General features: G+C 39.2%; 1 long non-coding RNA gene across 1 annotated transcript in view; it reads left to right on the plus strand.

Annotated features, from left to right (window-relative positions):
* The window catches only part of LOC106999837 (uncharacterized), a 550889-nt gene that overhangs the window by 13093 nt on the left and 522785 nt on the right, over positions 1-15011 (plus strand). Inside the window, exon 2 of the long non-coding RNA XR_013396931.1 lies at positions 9898-9967. This is a non-coding gene — a long non-coding RNA (uncharacterized LOC106999837). The remainder of the gene's footprint in view (positions 1-9897; positions 9968-15011) is intronic.

Raw genomic sequence — 15011 nt, forward strand, 5'->3', positions numbered from 1 at the left:
TTATGTATGAGGACACAAACTTCTGAAGGACAGAGACTATAACTGATGCACATTTATTTCTCCTATAGGGAGGGAGAAGTGTAGTTTTTGAGAACATCTAAATTGACAGCCTATTATGATACCATTTTTTTGTTGTTGTTGTTGTGGGGGAAGTAGGATATCCTTGTTGTATTCTAACAATGAGGCTGAGTCTCAGACATGAGTCTGAACCCTGTAGGGATAGTAAATTCTTCCTTTTCCCAGTTCTCCTTTCTTACTAATATAGGTGCAGAATGGTCTGTTCAAGTCACAGAAGCTCTTGGCTGAAGAAGGAGTCTCCCTGAGCACACAGGAAGGTCTTAGTTCCAGAGAGGCTATGGGGGCTACAGAGAGGGCCAGAGCAGATGGCACACTCCGTACTCCAGAGCTAAGGCTAGCATGTCTATGAAAGAAAGGAACTAGTGTTTCCGGGTCCTTGGACAGATTCCTTCCAGAGCAAGAGTAGCGTATTTTCTGACCCTTTGTGTTTTTTCTTTTGAAACTGACATTATCTCTAATTATATGTGGTCAAGTTCTAGAAGACATTTATCATCTATTGCCAAAACATCACCCCCTGCTTTGCCAGTTCCTGTTTGCCCAGCCTGGCTGTGGCTGCTGAAATATCCCATCTGCAAGGTGAACCCAGTTCCTAGCCAACCCAAGACTTGCTCCTCCCCATCATGGTTAGATCTAGAATTGGTCTGGATGGCCTATGTCTGGTATGCATTGAGCAAAATGCCACACTGCTGTCTTCTCTGTGAACCCCTGTGGATGGGCTTCTACTCTACTTCTAGATTGAATTCCATTTCTATTTTTGGGCTGAAATTTTGTCCAAACCCCAAAGCCTTGTTCAGGGCTGTAGCAGTCTTCTAGGGCTGCCGTGACAAATCACCACTTAAAACAGTAGAAGTTTATTCTCTGAGTTCTGGAGGCCAGAAGTCTGAGATCAAGGTATGGGCAGTACCACACTCCCTCTGAAGGCTCTAAGGGAGAATCTGCTCCATGCTCCTTCCAGCTTCTGGTGGCTATTGGGATTCCTTGGCATTCCATGACTTGTAGCCACATCACTATAATCTCTGCCTTTGTCTTCACATTGCCCTCTCCTCTGTGTTTATTCTATAAGGATACAGGTGATTGCATTTAGGGCCTACCTAGATTATTCAGGATAAGTCCCTCTTTTTCAGATCCTTAACTTAATCACATCTGCAAAGACTTTTTCCAAATAAGGTCACATTTATAGGTTCCAGGGATTTGATGTGATTTGATATCATTTTGGGGCCATTTTTCAGCCTAGCACAAGGGCCCTGACAAACTCCTGGCTTGTGCTGATCCCTCTTTTTGGGGGATCAGCCCCTTATCTCTTTTGGCCTGGCCAAAGGTATGTTTTAACATGAGCGAGTCTGTCTGGAATCAAATTGTTAACCACTTGACTATGACTGTCTCCACAGTCACACCTTTCTAGGCCTCCATTTCTACACCCTTGGGTATAAGTGCCAGCCTGGATCAGAGTAAGCTTGCCTTTAAATACTGTGATTTAGTCTGATGGACTCCTTCTCCACAAATAAGCCCAAGCTCAGGTTAGTTATTTTAGCTTGAGCCATACTGGAATGGCTTCCATCTCCTTGTCATCCTGGTATTGAGGTTTCTGCATGTCTCTTGGCAACGATGTGTTGGCTATAGTATCATCATGTGTATAACATATTTTTTTGCATGCCTACCTTATTCTGAGCTCTTTATAGAACTTATTTTACTTAATCACTGTAGATCAAGAAATAGGGACACAGAAAGGCGTAGTGGCTCATGCCTGTAATCCCAGCACTTTGGGTGGCTGAGGCTGGCTGATCCCTTGAGCTCAGGAGTTGGAGACCAGTCCGAGCAACATGATGAAACTCTGTCTCTACTAAAAAAATACAAAAATTGCTGGGTGTGGTGGCATGCACCTGTGGTCCCAGCTACTAAGAAGGCTGAGGTGGGAGGATCTCTTGAATCCAGGAGGTTGAGGCTGCAGTGAGCCAAGATTGCACCACTATACTCCAGCCTGAGTGACAGAGCAAGACCCTATCTAAAAAAAAAAAAAAGGAAAAAAAAAGAAATAGGGACAGAGAGGTAAAGTTATTAGTCCAAGATCATATAATCTGGATCAAACTGTAAAATTCATGTTCATTTTACCATGCTGTACTATATTTTACATGCTTTATTATCTATCTTATTGTTATCATCTCTCCTTCTCCTCATTAAAACAAAACAAAACTGAGACTAGGATAGGAATAAGCTTTATTTGATTTTCTAATGACTTGTGAGGACTTGGCAGACAAATTTTCTCAACCAGACAACTTAATTCTTAAATTTTTGTCTGGGGGATCTTTCCAGTTCAAGGTCTGTTATCGCATATAAGTTTGTAATCTTCTTGCCAGTTTCATTATTCTACATTTATTGCCATTGTTTTGTGTAACATCTGTCTGTATACTCTTAACATTTTCCAGTAACCATCCTACATACACAGAGAAGAGACGTGAGTGTAAAGGAAAAGGCCAACAAGTTCAGTCAGCCAGGAAAAGTTTAAAAGTCCATATTTCAAGGAAGGAGTCATGTGCTGAATTTGCACACTGGCCTGTGACTGAAATCCAGATCAATATCCGTGCTCTAAGTACAGTTAGATGAAAACTCTTAGAATCCAAAGCTATTTAAGTCCCTTGGTCTTTCTAGCATAAGTTAGGAAATGTTTCCTCCTCTTCAATATTTTGGAAAAGTTTCAGCAGAATTGGTATTAGTTTGCCTTTAAATGTTTGGTAGAACTCACAAGTGAAGCCCTCAAGTGCAGGGCTTTTCTTTGTCAGGAGATTTTTGATTACTGATTCAATCTCCTTACTAGTTATAGGTCTATTTGGATTTTCCATATCTTCATGGGCTTGTCTTGATAGGTTTTGTATTTCTAGGAATTTTTCCATTTCGTCTAAGCTATTCAGTTTGTTGGCATATAATTGTTCATAGTGCTCTCTTATAATCATTTTTATTTCTGTAGAATCAGTAGTAATGTCCCCACTTTTATTTCTGATTTTAGTAATTTGAATCTTTTCTTTTCTTTCTTGTTCTGTCTAGCTAAAAGTTTGTCAATTTTGTCTATCTTTTTAAAAAGCTAACTTCACATTTTATTGATTTTCTCTTGATTTTCTCTTCTCTATTTCACTTATTTTTGATCCAATCTTTATTATTTCCTTACTTTTGCAACTTTTGGGTTTAGTTTTCTCTTCTCTTTCTAGTTCATTAAGTTGTAAACTTAGGTTGTAAATTTGAGATCTTTCTTGTTTTTTACTGCAGGTGTTTACAACCATAAATGTCTCCCCTAGCACTTCTTTCACTGTGTTACATGTTTTGGTATGTTGTTTTCATTTTCATTAGTCTCTAAGTATTTTCTAATTTCCCTTATGATTTCTTTTTTTGATCCATTGGTTGGTTAACAGTGTGTTGTTTGATTTCCAAAAATCTGTGAAATTTTCAGTAACTTCTCTATTGATTTCTAACTTTATTTCATTATGGTTGAAGAAGATACTTTGAATAATATCTATCTTTTAAAATCTACTGAGACTTAATTTGTAGCCTAACATATGGCCAATCCTAGAAAATGTCCTAAATGTACTTGAGAAGAATGTGGATGCTGTCAATGGGTAGAGTGTTCTGTATATGTCTATGAAATCTATTAGTTGGTTTATTGTGTTTTTTAAGTCTTATATTTCCTTACTTATATTTTGTCTAGTTGTTTGATCCATAATTAAAGTGGGGTATTGAAGTGCCCAACTATTCTTGTAGTGCTATCTGTTTCTCCCTTCAGTTCTGTTGGTTTTTGCTTCATATATTTTGATGGTCTTTTATTAGGTGTGTAAATGTTTATATTGTTATCTGTTCTTACAGTTTTTAACTTTTATTAACATATAATATCATTCTTTGTCTCTTGTAAAGTTTTTTGATTTAAGGTCTGTTTCATATATTAGTATATCCATCCCTGCTCTCTTTTGGTTACTGTTTGTGTAGAATATCTTTTTACATCCTTTCACTTCTAACTTATTTGTGTTCTTGGATCTAAAATCAGTTTCTGTGAACAGCATATAATGAGATCATGTGTTTTTACCCATTCTGCTGATTTTTTTTCTTTTGGGTGGGAGTATGGATGTGATGATGGTCGGTCATGTAGATGTATTTAGTTGGGGCATTTCACTGTAGAGAGGGGTTGCTTCTCTTGGTCTTTAACTTAAAAGGTTAATGCTGGGGCAGCTGTACAGTGGGTCTGTAGAGATATTTTGTAGAGATTTATTGGGTGGAGGTGTGTTGGAAGCATAGAGTAGGGTGTGGTGAGTCTATAGAGTAAATACGGGCCCTATTTCAAAAATTTTTAGTGGAATTCTACGACGATGGGTAGATCGTTTAATTCATTTACATTTAAAGCAATTACTGATAAAGAAGGACTTACTTTTGTTACTTTATCATTTGTTTTCTATATGCCTTATTTCTTTTTTGTCCCTCATTTCTTGTATTACTGTCTTCTTTTGTGTTTAGTAGATTTTTTTTATAGTGAAATGTTTAAATTACTTTCTCATTTATGTGTGTGTGTGTGTGTATTCTATAGTGATTTTCTTTGTACTTACTGTGGGGATTACATTTACCATCCTAAAGTTATAACACTCTAATTTGAACTTATAGCAATTTTATTTCTTTTCTTTACTGTTTTTTAAAGACAGGGTCTGGCTCTGTTACCCAGGCTGGAGTGCCATGGTGCAATCTCGGCTCACTGCAACCTCTGCATCCTGGGCTCAAATGATCCTCCTGCCTCAGCCTTCTGAGTAGCTGAGTAGCTGGAACGATAGGCATATGCCACTGTGCCTGGCTAATTTTTGTATTTTTAGTAGAGATAGGGTTTTGCCATGTTGCCCAGGCTTGTCTCAAACTTCTGAGCTCCAGCAATTCACCTGCCTCAGCCTCCCAAAGTGCTAGGATTACACGTGTGAGCCGCGGTGTCTGGCCGGTTTAATGTCAATAACACACAAAACCGCTGATCCTTTTCAGTTCCATGTCCATGCCTTTTGGCTGTTGATGTCACTAGATTATATCTTTATGCATTGTGTGCCCCTAAATAAACTAATAACTCTATTAAGTGCATTGGTTTCTTAAATTATGTAGAAAACAAACTATAGAGTTAAAACCAAAGTTAAAATAATTCTAACTTTTATAGTTTACCATGTATTTACCTTTACTGAAATCTTTGTCAGCAGATATCTTTAAGTTATTGTCTAGTGTCCTTTTATTTACCTTGCAGGACTCCCTTGAGCATTTCACAGGACAGGTCTAGTGGTAACAAATTCTCTCAGGTTTTGTTGATCTGGGAATGTCTTAACTTTCCCCTCACTTACAAAGGACCATTTTGCTGGATAAAGGATTTTTGGCTGACAGTGTTCTTCTTTTAGTACTTTGAATATATTCGCCCATGGCCTTCTGACTTCCTAATTTTCTGATGAGAAATCTGCTGATAATATTTTTTGAGGATTTCTTGTACATGATATGTCACTTCTCTCTTGCTGCTTTCTAGATCCTTTGTCTTTTCAAAGTTTGATTATATGTGTCTCAATGTGGGACTCTTTGAGTTCATCTTACTTGGAGTTTATTGAGCTTCTTGGATGTTTCTTTCATGTCTCTTATCAAATTTGGGAAATTTTCAAACATTTTCTCTTCAGTATTCTCTCTTCCCCCTTCTCTCTCTCTTCTCCCTCTGAAACATTCACAATGCATATGTTGGTACACTTGATGGTATCCTGCATGTCCCTTTGGCTCTGTTCATTTTTCTTCAATCTTTTTTTCTTTCTGTCTCTCAGACGAATAATTTCCATTGTTCTGTTTTCAAGTTCACTGATTCTTTCTTCTGCCTGCTCAAATCTGCCTGCCTTTGAATCCCTCTAGTGGTATTTATTATTTCGGTATTTGTACTTTTAAGCTCCAGAAGTTTTTTTTATTTTATTTTCAGGTTTTGTATCTCTTTATTGATGTTTCCATTTTGTTCACACATCATTTTCTCGACTTTCCCCATAGCTTCATTTAGTTCTTCGATCATCTTTAAGAGTTATTTTAAAATATTTGTTTAGTAGTTCTTCTAAAAGGTCTTTTCCAGGAAGAGTTTCTGTTATTGTTTTCTATTGAATATGTCATTCTTTCCTATTTCTTTGTATGCCTTGTGATTTTTCTTTTGTGGAAAGCTAGGCATTTGAATTTAATAATGTGGTAACTCTAGAACTCAGATTCTCTTCCTTCCCTAGAGTTTGCTGTTTTTTAAAAATTGTTTTTGTTTGCTATTTTTTGTTTTGTTGATTGTTGTAGGCTGTCTCTGTGCCAAGGATCATCCTGAGTTGCAAACTTAGTCTTCTTAGGTCTTTTCTGAGCCTTCACTTTCCCCCTGTGCGTGCACAGTCACTTTCTAATTTTCTCTGTGTGTGTGTGTGTGTGTGTGTGTGTGTGTGGGTGTGTATTTGAATGTCCTAGTCTTCAGTGCCTGGCCCTCAAAATGGGAAAAAGAAAAATGAACAGAGGAAAAACAAAGTGAGTGTCTGCTCTTTAAATCTGCTGGTAATCACCTATGTCAGTGGAAGTGGGGCTTGCAATAATCGTGGGGAGATGCAACAACAATGATCACCTACCTCTTTGCACCTTTGTGACCAGAGGCAGTAATCACCATTCAGAGCACAGATCCCCAGTATTTGGAGGACAGGGTCAGAGGACCTTGCTCATTCTGGCCCCAGCAAGCTATGTGCAGGTTACCGCAGGAACACTTGCAGAGCTGCCTGCCATAGAGCTAAGGGTAGAGGATGGGTAGCTGCTGCTGTGTGAAGAGGTGAAATTGAGCAAAATCAACCCCACTTTACCATTCAGGCCTTCCCCTGGAAGTTTCCAGCTTTCAACAGATGCTAGAGTTCCAAAATAGTTACATCAGACAGTTTCTGCCAGGGCAATTGTTGTCTAGGTGGGGAGAAAGATTTCTGGTGCTTCTACTCTGCCATCTTCCTGGAATCCTCTTCTCATATATTTCAGATTTTACTAGAAGTAAAATAAGTAAAAATACCACTCCCTTGGTGGATCTGAACCTTTCACATACACGCAGACTTCTCATGTAAGTGACCAGCTTGTGGCTGGTTTTCTTTAAATGATATCAATGGTGTTAACAATTATCATTCCTTAGAACTCTCGTTTGTGTATGCATATGTGTGTGTGTGTGCATGTGTATGTGTGCATGTACTCTAACTCTTGTATATAAATGGCAAGGGAAATGAATTAGCAAACAACAGAATGATATAGTTATAGAGTGAATCCTGGTTTAAGAATACAGGATGGCCGGGCGCAGTGACTCATGCCTGTAATCTCAGCACTTTGGGAGGCCAAGGCAGGTGGATCATGAGGTCAGGAGATCGAGACCATCCTGGCTAACACGGTGAAACCCTGTCTCTACTAAAAATATAAAAAATTAGCTGGGCGTGGTGGCAGGCACCTGTAGTCCCAGCTACTTGGGAGGCTGAGGCAGGAGAATGGCATGAACCTGGGAGGTGGAGCTTGCAGTGAGCAGAGACTGCACGCCACTGCACTCCAGCCTGGGTGACAGAGCAAGACTCCATCACAGAAAAACAAAACAAAACAAAACAAAAAACCACAAAAACAGAATGGTGGTTATGGGTCAGACTTTGGACCTAGACTTCCTGAGTTTAAAAGTCAACTTATTTACTGACTAGTTGTACTATTTAATATATTTATTTATTTATTTCCTCATATGTAAAAATGGGGGCTAATAATAATACATGCATCATTAGGACTATTATGAGGATTAAATGAGTTGATACATGTAAAGCACTTAAATGGTTGGTATCTACCGTTGGAACACTATACATACTATATGACCAACTTTACCACACCTAGGTATACACCCAATAGATATGAATACATATGTTTCCCAAAAGACAAGTACTGGAATGTTCATTGTAGAAGTATTTGTGATATCCCCAAAGTGGAAGCTACCGAAATGCCCACCAACAATAGAATGGATAATTGTCGTACATTTATATAATAGAATATTATACTGCTATGAAAGTGACCAAACTACATGTACATGCAACAACAGGTAGGAAACTCGCAAATATAATGTAAAATAAAAGAAGCCAGACACGAAAGAGTAAATACTGTATGATTTTATTTATCTAAAGCTTAAAACCAGGCAAAACTAGACAATAGGATAATGACTACCCTAGTTGGGAGAATGAATACAAAGTACCATAAGATGGGTTTCTAGGAGTTGTTGGAAATGTGTGTTTCTTGTTGTGTGTACTGATTACATGGACTACCTCCTTACTCAGGACTAGTTCTGTACACCAAGAGCTATGGTAATGGGGCCACCTTTGTCAGAACACAAACAAAAATCCCCTAATAACTTTCCCTCAGGGGTAAGAGTTATCTACTGGCCTTACATTTTTACAACTATAGGATGCACTCCTGTGATTTTTTTTCCTGTTACAATGAAAATCTACTCTAAGTCTGCTGCTGAATATTAAGGACCTCAGTTTGTGAAAATTCAGCAAGTTGTATACTTGGGATCTGTGTATTTTTCTGCACATAAGTTGTTTTAAAACGTTTTTTAAAAGTAGCTGGTGAATAAAAAATGTATAATAAATGATACATATATTTAATTGTTTTTAGAAAGACTAGGTTTTGAATCCTGGCTTTGTGGTCATGGAGACTAGGAAGTCTCTTAAACTCTTCATTTCTATAATGGTAAGCAGAGGTAGTGATACTTGGCTTAAAGATAGCTTAGATATTATTGAGAACTAGTGAGATGAAATGTAAAAATATGGTAACTGCCTCTTCAATATTGAGCAGCAGACTTGAAGAAGATTTTCATTATAATAGGAAAAAAAATCACATGAGTGCATCCCATAGTTGTAAAAATGTCAGGCCCATAGATACCTCTTCCTCCTGGGGAAATGTTATTAGGGGATTTTTGTTTGTGGTCTGACAAAGGTGTCCCCCTTAACATAGCCCTTGGTGTATAAAACTAGTCCTGAGTAAGGAATTGGACAATTTTGCCTAGAGGGCAAGGAGTCCCTGGAAGGAAAGGGATAAAGTCCTTGGCTCTTCTCTTTTGAGGGTCAATGTCATTAGACACTGATGTATCGAGATGAACTGGACTGAAGTTTGTTGGAAAGAACACTAAGGAGGCTAGATTGGAATTCACCATGGGCATGTCTGGTTTGGTGATCTGGATTCAGTATTGGTACTTGGTCAGCATCTCATGGGGAAGGATAGTTCCTTCTAGTAGTTGGCTGAGGGATGAACCTCCACACCCAGCCAGCTGGGCACAGTTTCACTGAGGAATGAAAACTGAGCAAGTGCAATGACCTAAAAATACAAGTGAAGGCATAACTGTGACCTGTGAGCAACAAGGACATTTCCAAAACAAGGATGATTGGCCGCTGGGGTAGCGGGACCAGTATTTAGTGTGCCTATGAGGTAACTACCAAAGCGATGGTGCTGGTGGATTTATAGAACTTTCTAGTTATTTCTCCCACCTGGCATTTGGAAGTGTAATTGATCCTTTAGAAGTGAGAAAGGCCCCAGAATGTTGGATCATCTGGAGATGGAGTATTGGGAAAGGCCCCAAGAAAGGAAAACCAGATTTTCTGTTGGTAAGGTCCTTAGGCCTCAGCAAGTCGCTAGAAAAATAAATGAAACACTGTTTGTACTCTAAGCTGGTGAAGCATACATCCTGGTTAATAATAATAGCTATCATTTATTAGGCACTGTGTGTCTGGCATGGAAACTGTTCTTTGTTTACCAAAATAGTTCTCTCTTTCTTTCTAGGCCTGTAATGAGACTTCATTTCACAGCCTACTTTGCATTAGATGTGTTCCTGTGATGACATTCAGAGCAGGTACGCCGTGTGCCATTTCTGGGTGTGGGCCTCAGGGCAATAAAAGGATCTTCTCCATGCTCTCCTCCACTGCTACTGGTTGGAACCCCACAGTAATCCAGCTTTGACCAGGCAGATGTCCTGGAGGATGATGAGCAGCACAAAGGAAGGAACTTTGGTACCTGAAAGACCATGTGAGCAGGGCTTCCCTGTTACCCTGAACTGCTACCCTGGAACTGTTATGTAAGAAAAAATAAGATTCTTGCATTTCTCCAACTTTAATGGGCACAAGAGTCACCTGGGATTTGTGAAAATTCAAATCCTGATTGAGTGGGGCTTGAGATTCTATATTTCTTAAAAGTTCCTAGGTGGTGTTCATGCTGTCGGTCCAGTATCTACAGTTTAAGTTCCTCTCCAAGAAATTCCGATTTAACTGGTTGGAGTGGGGTTCAGGGAAATGATACTAAAAGAAAGCCCCAAATACCAAAAACCTCTCCAGGTGATTCCAATCTACACCAGGGTTGAGACCCCACTGGAGAAGAGAAACATTTTTTGAGGATGGAAGAATCCAGTTCCTTTCCCGGTGCCCTTTGGAGGAGGCAATTCCTTTGAGCTCTTCCAAACAGCCTTGCCATCCTACCATCTCATTAACCACTTACAGATAATGCATTTGATTGCTTGTCTGCCTCTGCTGAGAGTACTTGTCATCTTCTTGAAACTTCATTTCAGCCAGAAACTTCTTTTTTGACATATTGATTTGGAATGTTGAGCTTTGTTTTTGAGTAAAATAATTCAATATGGTGATGTATAGAGAAGCTGATTATTGGCTGTTCCCAAGATCTGCCTTTGGGGACCATATTTGAGCATTTAGTCTTAAATACTATAGCAGCAGCCAAACTTGAGGTTTCAGCCTTAAGACAGACAGACACTCATCATTACTAACCGGGATGATGTAATAATTAAACTATTATTTTGTGCAATCAGTTTCACCTGAAGGTTGCAAAGCCTTAAGAACATCTGGTGGCAATTTGTTAGTTATCACATTATTCTGCATTTATTAAGTGTTGATAATGCACTAGGTATTGTACAGAATGCAATCCCTGCTCAGGAGCCAAGAGAGATGGCAAGTATGTCCCAAACAAACAGAAGGTGAGGCTTAAAACAGTTAAGGATTTTTCCTAAAAAATCCCTTCTACCTAGGTTAGTTGAAATTTTATGATTTTGAAAAAAAGCTGTCATTTGTATAAGTTGTCTCTAGTTTACAAAATACTTTTAGATAATCTAATTTATTTATTTATTTATTTTGAGAAAAAAAAAAATAACTCTCTTGCCCAGGCTGGAGTTCAGTGGCACAATATAGTTCACTGCGGCCTCGATCTCATGGGCTCAAGGGATCCTCCCCCCTCAGCCTCCTGAGTAGCTGGGATTACAGGTGCACACCACCATGTCTGGCTAATGTTTTCTTTTCTTTTCTTTTTATTTATTATACTTTAAGTTCTGAGATACCTGTGCAGAATGTGCAGGTTTGTTACATAAGTACACATGTGCCATGGTGGTTTGCTGCACCCATCAACCCGTCATCTACATTAGATATTTCTCCTAATGCTCTCCCTCCCCTAGCCCTCCACCCACAACTGGCCCCAGTGTGTGATGTTCCCCTCCCTGTGTCCATGTTTTTTCATTGTTCAACTCCCACTTATGAGTGAGAACATATGGTGTTTGGTTTTCTGTTCCTGTGTTACTTTGCTGAGAATGATGGCTTCCAGCTTCATCCATGTCCCTACGAAGGACATGAACTCATCCTTTTTTATGGCTGCATAGTATTCCATGGTGTATATGTGCCACATTTTCTTTATCCAGTCTATCATTGATGGGCATTATGGGTTGGTTCCAGTCTTTGCTATTGTGAATAGTGCCTCCATAAACATATGTGTGCCTGTGTCTTTATAGTAGAATGATTTACAATCCTTTGGGTATATACCCAGTAATGGGATTGCTGGGTCAAATGGTATTTCTGTTTCTAGATCCTTGAGGAATCGCCACACTGTCTTCCACAAATGGTTGAACTGATTTACTCCCACCAACAGTGTAAAATTGTTCCTATTTCTCCACATCCTCTGCAGGATCTGTTGTTTCCTGACTTTTTAATGATCACCATTCTAACTGGTGTGAGATGGTATCTCATTGTGGTTTTGATTTCCTTTTCTCTAATGACCAGTGATGATGAGCTTTTTTTCATATGCTTGTTGGCTGCATAAATATCTTCTTTTGAGAAGTGTCTGTTCATATCCTTTGTCCACTTTTTGATGGGGTTGTTTGTTTTTTTGTTGTAAATTTGTTTAAGTTCTTTGTAGATTCTGGACATTAGCCCTTTGTCAGATGGATAGATTGCAAAAAGTTTCTCCCATTCTGTAGGTTGCCTGTTTACTCTGATGATATTTTCTTTTGCTGTGTGGAAGCTCTTTAGTTTAATTGAATCCCATTTGTCAATTTTGACTTTTGTTGCCATTGCTTTTGGTGTTTTAGTCATGAAGTCTTTGCCCATGCTTCTGTCCTGAATAGTATTGCCTAGGTTTTCTTCTAGGGTTTTTATGGTTTTAGGTGTTACGTTTAAGTCTTTAATCTATCTTGAGTTAATTTTTGTAAAACATGTAAGGAAGGGGTCCAGTTTCAGTTTTCTGCATATGGCTTGACTGGCTAATTTTTAAATTTTTTGTGGAGGCAGTATTTCACCATCTTCCCCAGTCTGGTCTCTAATTCCTGGCCTCAAGTGATCCACCCGCCTCAGCTTCCCAAAATGCTGGGATTATAGGCGGGAGCTACCATGTCCAACTCCAGATTATCTAATTTAATCTTCACTTCAGCCTTGCTGCCTTGTGATTTAGTCAGCAGCAAGCAATAGAAAACCTGACTCAATAAGGAAAGCAATACAACAAGGAAAGTTATAGACACTTCTAAATCCAGAGGTGTAGTGATCTCAGGGTTTTTCCTTTTTTATAACACTTTCTTTCCTCCTCCCCTATTTTTATTTGAGCCTCTCTTGTCAGTGGTTTGAAACTTTTTTGAGTCATTATATAATGACCCAGTACACACAAACACTACACACACCCACATACAGCCCCTCTGAATTAAAAGTTTCACTAAACAATACTTATCCTTAGTAGAGTGTAATTCACTCTTCTAGTATAATCTATTGTATATCTTATCCTATCCTGTCCTATCTTACTCTATTTTTAAAATTCTGGAGAAATATTGGCTACCTTGATTTCATGACCCTTCCATGGATCTCAACCCTTAGCAAAGCTTCCAGGCTCAACCCTCAGCTGGCTGTTTGGGCCTTGGACTTGGCTAGTCTGCATTCCCTCAACCTCCCCATCCACTACCTGCAATGCAGTAAAGTTTACAAGTCTTACACTTCATCTCCTGGTGATTCTGGCTCCTGCTTTCCCCTGTGACAGTTAGTCAGACACACTGACATTTAGCTCACCACTATGCTAACAATCTTTGTTCTGCCCAGTCCTCTCTGGCCTAAGCCACTGTGAAATAGACTGGTTAGATCATGTTGGGTCCTCACAGGGCCTTTTGTCACATTTGAGTCTCTCTTGAGTTCTGACACCAATAAGTCATGAATGAAACAGAGAGAAATGATTATTTTCTAGAACAAAGATAAAAAAAACTAGAGCATTACAAAAAGTTAGCCACTTCTTTACTTAGATTTCTGTACATTCAGATGCTCTTTCCTTTTTTATTTCCTTATCTCTTTGTTACTCAGAATGAGGTGCTCAATTAAGTGTTTGTCCCATTTAAATAGAGAACCTTATCACCACGCGTGTTCAATGTTGGCTCTGCCTGTAGAAGTGTAGATTTGTCCAGAATTTCTGCAGAAATACTGGATACATGCAGGTTCACCAGCAACCCTCACCCCCTGAAATCAAGTCCAGTCTAGCTCTCCATAAGTACATAAATCATTTTAGGGAAGGTGAAAGTTCATCTGGCCCAATATTTCTCCTCTGTTTTGGTTTATCTTAATCCTGTTGTCCTATTTTTTCACCACACCCTCAATCTTCGCTGTCTCTAAAAGAAGCATAACTGCCTCTTCTTAACTTTTATAAACTTTGTTAGAAGCACTTTCTTCAATAACTTGTTCCATATGTTGCATACATGAGCTCCATTAAGATCCCCCTTCCCCCTACTGCTTCCTCAATTTTGTATGGCATCCATCAGTATTTGAATCATTACAAGTAAAGGGGGAAAATACCCTCCAATCCCATCCCAATGGGACCTTTCTCTTTGGCATGTTCAGCATGTCCCATCATGTAGAAGGCTCTGTGTGGTTTTCTGGAAGTTTTTCTAACCCAGTGAGAAACAGCTGGTCTACCTTCACCGTCGTCTCCTTCTTTCCTTTGAAAGCTCCATATGGCTTGGGTGATGCCGCCTTGCCCTACTCAGGACAGCTTCCTGGGATAAAGGACAGCAAACACCTCTATCTTCCTTAGAAGGGTCCAACAAGAACTCTGAGTAGACCGAGGACATCTCTCTGGGTTTCCAGTCAATTTCCTCTGTAAACTCACTCTCAGATTTTGGCCATTCTCAACTGTAGCTGATGATTTAAAAATGTATATATTTTTTCAGTTTCTAAATAACTCCACTTATCTCCATTCTAGTTCTTTTTGTCCTCTTTGCCCTTATTTGACTGTTTCATGAGACACATACTTAAAAGCCAGTCTCTGCTCCTAGACTAATTATTTCATTTCTCACTAATAATGATAATTACTTTTACTTTTCAGGTGGCTATATCTTTTCCTTGTGAGGAGAGTTTTCTTTTCTGTGCTAACAGGCATTACCATCCTTCACCTCCTTCTACATCTCTCTGAAACAGGAAAGGTAGCCGCTCCCTTCTCTCCTCATTTGCTTTGGGGCCTGAGTGCCACAGGTGCTAGGAGCTCTCAAATGGTTTATAGGGCCTGGCAAGGCTGCAGCAATGGGGAGTTGCACTTCATTATTGCTATTTTGTAAGTCCACCCTTTCTTAAATGGCTACCAGGACACTGTTTTAGGGTGTTTTC

The sequence above is a fragment of the Macaca mulatta genome, chromosome 8, assembly GCF_049350105.2.
Source record: "Macaca mulatta isolate MMU2019108-1 chromosome 8, T2T-MMU8v2.0, whole genome shotgun sequence".
NCBI classification, from domain to species: Eukaryota; Metazoa; Chordata; class Mammalia; order Primates; family Cercopithecidae; genus Macaca; species Macaca mulatta.